We start from the raw sequence: 7130 nt of genomic DNA, 5'->3' as shown, positions 1-7130 counted from the left end.
CCAGATCTCTCAATTCTCTTTCCAATGCTGTTTAAACTACACGAACGGCTCAATTCCAAACCTTCCAGTGAAACATGTCTCAATACAAGAGAGTTCTTACCAAGTTGGGAAAATATCTGCAAATATTAAAAATATGGATGAATTAGTTTCTCAATAAAAAGAGGTATCTTTGTTTCTAGAATATAAATATTTTAATTTTTTTGATATTTGCTTAGTGCATATAGAATTTAGTCTTAGGGGACCTTAGCTTATGGGACTACTGAATATTATGGTGGTCAGGGGACCAGTAATGCCTATTGTGTGCTGCCTTTATCTCTTTTTCTCAGGAGTTAGCTGAGGCAAGCAAAAGCTAAACATGGTTTACGTGTCTCTGAGACTGAAGGAACAGTATCTGGTTAGGTCATTCTTGCTGTGTTATTTACATGGTGGAGGGTCTCACTGCATGGCAGAGAAGGGGTGAGGCTCATCCTTTTATAAAAGGAACCCATGATAATGGCATTAATTTATTCATTAGGGCAGCCTCTTTATGACCAAATCACCTCTTGAAGGTCCCACCTCTCCACACTGTTGCACTGGGACTATGTTTCTAACACATGAATTTGGAGAGTCATTCAAACTACAGCAAAGTGGGAAGCTTTCAGTTCCCAAGGGTCTATCAGGTAACATGTTGTCTCACAGCTGTGTATTTTAAACTTTTATTTTATAATGGAATCCTGATCCATTGGGTGCTCTTGGGTGTCAGGACAATAAGCCTATGATGAACTATTACAGAGAGTGACAGGACTGTGGACATTAGATAAGATGCAGAAAAAAGAACTTTCTGCAAAAGTAACATTAGATTTGAAACAGTTGAAGAGAAAATGAAAGCTTACAGATGCTTAGAGAGGAACAAGTATAAAAGCTCGGGATGCAACAGCTTGGCATGCCTGAGGTGAAGAAAGGAGGTTGTTTATGGCGAGTGAGCGAAGAAGAAAGCAGGGTGAAATATTTAAGTGATCATCAGGCAGGTCTCAAATCATAGAGTGCCTTGTAGGCCATGGAAGTATCATGGATTTTACTGCCAGTGGAATGAAATTCATTGGAATTTGGGCTTTTCATTGACATTTTGTTGTTTTTGCTTTTGTTTTGTTTCAAGCAAAAAGGTGACAGAATTGGTTTAGGTTTTGCTGATATGTGGAGAATAAATTGTAAGTGATAAATTAGAAGCAGGAAGAACATTTACAAGTCTTTTGTAGTAATCAGGCTCATGCTTAATGATACCAATGGATATGGAACGGTATGAATATATACATGACATGCATAGATTTAAAAATAACTGCAAACATAGAGGAAACGATTACTTTTATTCTAATTTTTTTTTCCAAATTAGTCATTGTATTCATGACTTTAAATAAACGTTTCACCTGCAGAATACTTTAGAAGTGGAAGGAAACACTATTGTTGAAAAATCTAACTCATATGTTGTAAAAATTAAGTTTTTCTATGTTCCCAGTCTCATTGGATATGCTGAATTTTGACAGAGAGATAACAGTGTTTTTGATGAATCAAATGTGTTTTGTGAGAGAAAAAAGTCAAAATGACTCAGTTTTTAATCAAGACAATGATGTTCATGAGAGTTCAGTTCTCTGAAACAAGTAAATCTGAATGAGAAACAAGGTTTTGTTAGAGAACAATATAGGCTTTCTTTTGAACATGATAATAGAGTGACAAAAAGAGAGGATAAGCTCCTTCAAGTGGTTTTAATATAGTGGGGGAGATGACAATACTAAACACACATTCAGATGCACAGACTTATAAAAATTGAAGAATACTGCCAAATGTAAAAAAAAAAATCTTTTTCACAAGGTAGAAGTATTCAGACGTCAAGAACTAAAATCATGTAACTTTTTTACCTATAAATTTTAGTAATTTTTATTTTCACTCTACCATATTTCAATTATATGTGTGTATGTATATATACATACACACATATTTATAAATATATATACAAGGCCATATTTCAATCATAGTTTGAAAACATTAATTAGAAATAAAAAAGTCTACATGGTGTGGTCTAAACTATTGACCATACCTCTACACTCTTTCCTGTTATGAGCTGACTCTGAAAGTCAGTATTGATCTCATAAATAGAGTACTACGCACTAAAATTCCTGCTGGCTGTATGTCTATGATTGAAGTTAATGCACTGATTTTCAAAGTTTAGTAGCTTGGTCATTGGAATGGGAATAGAGCCAAGGAGCCTAATTCCTCATATACTTCCAAGAAATCTTTCATAAAACCACTGCCCAGAGCTAATGATAATGCAGCATTATCATCTCTTATATGACAAAAATAATTAAGTAAAATGAAAGTAACTAAATTCCCAGGAAGAGATAACTATATGAGATGGCAATAAGACACAATACTATATGTGACTCACCTCCAGACAATTCAATGGTTAATACTATCAGGACAGTGGCTCCCCATAGCTTTCTGTCAGTTTGGGGATTTGTCATATGTGAGTCAGAGAGTGTTGGCCAAGCCTCATGTTGTCCTGGATGGTGAATTGTCAACCTTATTGGCACCTCCTTTCTATCAATGGCTTAAATCTATGTGTGAAGGCCCTGCTATGCATCCAAGTTCAATAACCATCCAGTATCCCATATTTCTGTACCTTTCTGAGTCAGAACGTCAATGCCAAAGAAGATGTGAAACACTGCTGAAAAATTGGAAAGATCAACATTCCATATAACTTTTCAATGCCCACCCACCCATCATGAGTGCCATGTAAGTACTCTACAACTGGGTTAGTATTATTTATAACAACTGGTATTTCCTTAGGGTAACATGAGCTCTTCTTGGCTATGTGTTCTTTTGTGGAGAATATTGACTAAGGAGCACTTGTTCCCAGAAAAGGAGGCCTGTTGTTTGGAAGTCTGGGAACCCCTGGTGTTTGTGCACAATAAAGCCTGTTGGTGAACAGGGCCCACCTTAATTACACACTGGATATCCTGCAGGTCGACCTGCATAGGGCCCAATCAAACAGCTGGTTCCATTCCACTGTGCACACTATCATAACCAGGATAGGTGTCCATGCTCTGGAGACTCAGCTGCAAAATTTACCACTAACCATGGAAACTATGATTGATACCTGATGCAGCAACAACCAGACTCACTAAACCTCCTGGCAAAGGTGCTCTTAAATAACTACATGGCTCTAAACTACCTTGAAGAGAAGTATGTGTCATAGCTAACACATCCTGCTGTGAGTACATCAGTAACACAAAAGTGTATTAGCACTAACACCTAATGCTAAAGTGTAAATCTGCAAAAATGAAAAACAAAAACAACAAAGGCCCCTACTCTCAAGGACTTAACATCTGTTCCTTTATGTTTTATGCTGGAACTTTATGCTTTATGCTGCCGAGGAGGCCTCTGTCTTTCAGTGTGTTTTTTATGTTAGTGATTAATCACCATTAGCAATTTGTTTTCCTTCCCCAATGAATCAATAGCTCTCGTCATAGCCATCCAGTTCAATAGTCCTTATCATTGCTGTCCCCCCAAATTCTCATATGCCTAAGCAATTGTACCTGTCAATTCATTCCCTCCCACTGACATCCCAACCCAGTTCAGTACAATTTGTTAATTATATTGAAACCCTAATGACAGTAGCTATCAATGCTAGTGCTGATGTCTTGAATCCCAGGAGATGGGAGCATGATGCTGCTCAGTCTTATGATAGAGGCTGCTTCCTAGGAATATCTTTGGCATCAACCAAAGAAACATATCCTGATGTCTTCATGCAGGAAATTAGTTGAGAAATATTCTCAGGAACAACAAATGTAGGAGGGAGAATTTGAACCAAGAAGCAGTTGCAACAGAGACTTCAGGCCATACTTCAGACCCAGAGGAGGAGCTTTAACTGGCTGACCATTCAGATTTGTCTCAGTTGGGTAAGGACTTGGCAGTTGTATTCGCACATTAATATCTCCCTGGGTGCAGGATGCCTTGTAAGAAGGGTGAGTACACACACTTGAGTGAGGGAACTTCTTTTTGACTAAGGCAGTTCCTGGAAAGAACTCTAGGGTAGCATGTTCCTACCCAAGTAGCTACATTCCCAATAGCTGTAGCTTAGTACCACATCCCTGAAGTGGTGGCTGTGCAATATGCCATAGTGTGCACTACCTGTGACAGCCCCATGGCATCAGATCTGGGCTCTTCTACCTGATCTCTTACAGTAGCATCTTCTTTATAATCTACCCACACCTCTTCTCTCTTCCTTCTGGGAATAATGATCACTTTTTCCTAAGAAATTGTTTTTTCCTAGCTACGTGCTCTGAATTTGTGTCCTCCTGGTAGCCATTATTGATTCGCCCCAAAATAAGCACTTCAACCCAGCCAGATAAATTAGGATGCTCCACACTCTACTCCCCTGAGAAGATTGGTTTTTAAATTAATCTAAGTAAATCAAAGCCTTTTTATCAATTTTATAGAATTTTTCAGACATTGCTCACATCCCATAAAATTCATCCTTTCATGTTGTTAAATTCTGTGGTTATTAGTGTGTTCACAGGGTCTTGCAATCATCACTACCATTTAATTTGAGACCATTTTTATTGACACCCCCCTCCAAATAAACTACATACTCATTAGGAGTCACTCTCTGCCTATCCATAACGCCAAACCCTTGGCTATCACATACCTACTTTTTATCTCTTAAGATTTGTCTATTTCAAACATTTCATGTAAATGGAATCATACATGATTTTAAATGACTGGCTTCCTTAATTTTAGATAATATTTCCATCTTGTAGCATGTATCAACACTTCTTTCTTTTTTATTTTGGAATATTTTACTGTATGGTTATACCATGATGGACATTTGAGTTGGACATTTACCTATTTCTCATGCCATGGACATTTTCAACTATTTAAATAATGCAGCTGATTATTTCTGCCTCATAATTTTTTAAACTTGATCTGAGAAAGAACAACTCAAAATCTTTCTTGGTTTGCCTCAATTTAGCATATTTTCAACTTTTGGAGGGAGTTGTTTTAGGGGAAGAGAAAAATAAGCAGAGAGAGTGAGCCAGTCCTCTATTTCCAAGTTTAGTTCTTATTCCCTGTACCATAGTTGTGTGATCCCTTAAAATAACCCATTTTACATGAGCGACTTTGAACTGAGTTTCTATTATGTGCATAAAAAAGAGTTTAGACTAATACATGACTTCACATAAAACCTTAAACAACCCTATAACCAGAGAAGTTATTTAACTAAAGCCCCAAAATATCTCACACTGATCCCTCATTCCATCTCCCTTGTCTCTTTATGGAAATAATCTGCCTGTGGAAATAGCAAAATTCAAAATGTACTAAGAAAATTCACTAAGATATTGAAGGCCTCTGCCCTTTGTTTAGGATTTTTTTTCTTGTAAATTAAGTTATCTTAAATTTACATATTTACCTTTATGAGACGGCTTTTTGAGAACTGGGATTTTTCTTGTCCAACTTTATGTTTCCTAGAGTTCTTTCAGTAATTAATTCAATGAAAATTTATTACTTTTTACATATTAGTCACTCATTTCATATAAGGCCTTTTATTTTATTACAGGAAGACTATATTAATTAAATATGAATAAACTATATACGTGTGCTATGTCAAAAATAAGAATAAGGACAGGGGACAGGAAGGTCAGAAGAAAAATGTCAATTCTATTCAGATCATAGACTCTTAGACCTAAAGGCAAACAAACAGTTAAGCCTTAAGAGGGAATACTTTTTAGCTTCTTAAAAAAATGTATATAATATTTAAATCAGAGTTAATCCACTTTGTATTTGAGTTTACTAACTAGCTCATTTCAGATTCACAAGCATCCACAAGCCTCAAACTAATTTATACTTTGATTCTTGATTAATCTGACATCTACCAGACAATGGGATCACTTTTCTCCTTTCTAAATGGAAATCAAGTAGCTAGTCCTCATTTTGGAGGAAAAAAATCATCCCAGGAGCTTACAGACCACTGTTGGACCATTCTCACTGGTTATGCTTGTGTGCGAGGAGCTATTAAGTAATAGGTACATATGCAAATCATGAAAAAGATTACACATTTTTCTTATATGTAGCTTCTTTCTTTCTTCTTCAAGGTACTATTTCTGCTAACAAAAATGGCTAGAAAGGTAAAAGTTATAATCAATTAGTCACTAAAAGCAGATCCCATGTTATTAAGAATGAAGTGTATAAAATGAAGAATTTTTGGACAAAGTTGGTTTCTGTGCAGTCTACTGAGTTCAAGGGAAAAAGAGTGAAAACAATTACTACTGCCTAATGATGTTATAATAATAAAATTATATTAAATATTAAAAAATAAGGTGGCATCAATGCTCTTGCAATACCTTTACTGATTTGTTATATCTCTTTCTCTCTCTCTCTCTCTCTCTCTCTCTCTCTCTTTCTCTCTCTGTGTGTATTGAAATTCACTTGTAAAATTGGTATCGAGTGAATCAACAGTATCAATGTACCAACTGGCACTTGTCTTTCTCTGAATTTAGAGTACAGATTTTACATCAATTAATTCCCTTTTCTAGTACAATATTGGAATATTTCATTATAATCACTTTGTTAAAATTACTATTATTTGTAAAATTCAACTTAAAAATAAATACATCTTTGTATCAACAAAGCAAGATGTATTTATTTTTAAGTTGAATTTTAAAAACTGTATCAACTCATTATTCCATTATTAAGATATCTTTATGAATTATATGTTTTATAACATGAAATTTTTATCTTTTATATTAAAATATTACACATATAGGAGTTACTCAGTAAACTCAAACTAAAAAATAACTTTTATTTCTAAATATTCAATTTCTAAGTTTCTTTTCTATTGCATTTAATATTTTTTAGCACTTTCCCAAATTTTTTCAGTAGAAAACAAGCTTAGCAAAATTTGCACATGATATTTCCCGCGGCACTCACAGAATTAAGTACATCTTCTGATGGCTTGGCAACATTTTTCAAAATGATCTCCCACTCACATCTTCAGCTTTTAGACAAATCCATTATATTTTACTTCTTGATTTTATGTCTGTTTCAGACAGTAGCTATACCCAGACAGTAGTAAGACCTATAACTTAATTGCTTATTTA

The sequence above is a fragment of the Ictidomys tridecemlineatus genome, chromosome 9 (assembly GCF_052094955.1).
Source record: "Ictidomys tridecemlineatus isolate mIctTri1 chromosome 9, mIctTri1.hap1, whole genome shotgun sequence".
NCBI classification, from domain to species: domain Eukaryota; kingdom Metazoa; phylum Chordata; class Mammalia; order Rodentia; family Sciuridae; genus Ictidomys; species Ictidomys tridecemlineatus.
The sequence above is the reverse complement of the archived record's forward strand: the minus strand, read 5'-3'. Positions refer to the sequence as shown.